The sequence below is a fragment of the Notothenia rossii genome (genome assembly GCF_949606895.1).
Source record: "Notothenia rossii genome assembly, chromosome: 1".
Classification (NCBI taxonomy): domain Eukaryota; kingdom Metazoa; phylum Chordata; class Actinopteri; order Perciformes; family Nototheniidae; genus Notothenia; species Notothenia rossii.
In genome coordinates this window covers 83,630,136-83,632,191 of record NC_136912.1, presented here as the reverse complement: position 1 = coordinate 83,632,191, position 2,056 = coordinate 83,630,136, and the positions used below count along the sequence as shown (strand labels likewise).

The window sequence follows — 2,056 nt, the reverse complement described above, 5'->3', positions numbered from 1 at the left end:
TTTGAAGGAAAAAAAATATAATTAAAATGAGCCCACTTTGAAATAAATAAAACATATAGCTGCACCCTAAAAAGAGTTAAAGGTAGGGTAGGTAAGAATGGAGAAACCAGCTCGAGTGCGCTAGAATTTGAAAATACACAACCGTCAAAAAATCTGCCTCTTCCTTCGGACTTCCTTACAGAGCCCCTCCTCCAACACGCACGAACGCGCACATGACCAATGAGGGCACGAGATAAGTTTGTGCACAGATGGAATGGAAGGCTGACAGGCAGGTAGGCCATCCAGTTACTTTAGTCGGGCCGGCTAAAATGATTGGTCGTGCTTTTTATAGCGCCACGACTTCCAGAGATTATTTTTTAAATGTATTTATTGTCAGAGCATTTAATATATACACTGCTATCGGGACGTTAAGAGCATTCCATGAAATATAACAAAAAGTGTTTTCTGAAATAAATGACATACCCCATTGAATTAGGCTTGTTTGAGACAAGCGAGACCTGCGCAGACCTGCGCAATTTCGATCAACGTCTTGCTCGTGCGTTGCATGATGGTTAGTCAGTAGGCTTGTTTGAGACAAGCGAGACCTGCGCAGACCTGCGCAATTTCGATCAACGTCTTGCTAGTGCGTTGCATGATGGTTAGTCATTTTGTCCGACTTGCTCTGGAGGCTCGCTCACATGAGACGTTGAAATCTCGCGGGACAAAGACGCCCGCAGCCTTGAGAGCGAGGCGAGGCGCCGCAGTTCGGTTATGGCTAGAAAGGATCCGTCTAATGTAAATATGACGTCACGTTCTCGTTCTAACTCTCGTTGTAATCGGAGCGGCTCGGCTGTAATCGGAAAGGGTCGGGGTGGGCGGGACGCGGGAAGATCGAGAAGAGACGTCGTTCTAACTCTCGTTGTAATCAGAGCAGTGGTAACCACTCAAAGTCCTCAAGAGGTAGGAAACGACAGCAGTGTGGGACCTTATTGCGGGAAATTACTGAGCACACATACCACCTACAGGATGAGACGTTCATGTGTACAGTGATATCAAGACTAAAGGATCTTTTGGAGGACGTAAAGCAACACACCCCACATGACAGTAGTCTTCCTCTCAACTTCACGCCCCCCAAACACAAAAGGCAGAAGAGGACCATAACACCTCTCAGTACCAGCCATCGTAGACACCCTTTTTCAGGCCGGGTGGGTCATAAAGCTGAGGTCATGAGATCCAACTACAGAGTGGACAGCTTGAACAAGATTTAAAAAGCTAAGTCCCCAGAGTCTAATGCGGGAGGAGCAGGCAGGGGTACGAAGAGGAGGATAGATGCTTTAGGTAAGAACAAAGTATATTTACTTTTGCCATCTCCTCTATATTCACAAAACACAGCCAATCATCCATTCCAATCCTATGTGACATGGAACAGTTCATTTCACTCCAATAGAAATTGGTATAAAAGAGACCATTAGTCTTCTCATTGTGCTTATTGCTGTGGATAGGTGTTAACTATTGTTGTTGTATTGTATCATATCAAAAGTTGTTTTCATCCAAGGCACCACCGCCAGGTGAATGTTGGAAGCTTGGAGATGAATGGAGCTGTAAAGAGGTGGTAAGTAAACAATGTTTTTAATCCATTGCATGTGATTGATGTAGTTATAAAAAGTATATCATAAGCTGTCATTACAGTCTAAATATCTAACAGCAAAAGGAGGAGAGTCTGAGGAGGAGAGGAGATGAGGAGAACAGAGGAGAGGAGACAGCAAAAGGAGGAGAGTATGAGGAGAGGAGAACAGGAGAGGAGAGGATACAGCAAAAGGAGGATAGTCTGAGGAGAAGATGAGGAGAGGAGAACAGAGGAAACAGGGAAAGCAGACTAAAGAGCAGAGTTGAAAGAGAAGTTGAAAGCAGAGCAAACAGTAGCAGGAGAAGTAGAGCAAATGTAAAAGTAACTTTGAAAAGTATCAGCAAGAAGATCAGAGTTGCATAATGTTATTTTGTTTTATTCGTTACTGTTATATTAATGTTGTATGTTAATTTTTGTACATAGGATAATAAAGATGATCTTAACCTTGAA

General features: G+C 43.4%; 1 long non-coding RNA gene across 1 annotated transcript; it reads left to right on the top strand.

Moving 5' to 3' along the window:
* The first annotated feature begins 867 nt into the window (after window positions 1-867).
* LOC307020377 lies at window positions 868-2,056 on the top strand. Its single transcript, XR_013802856.1, has 2 exons — window positions 868-1,591; window positions 1,669-2,056. It is a non-coding gene; the product is annotated as an uncharacterized lncRNA (long non-coding RNA).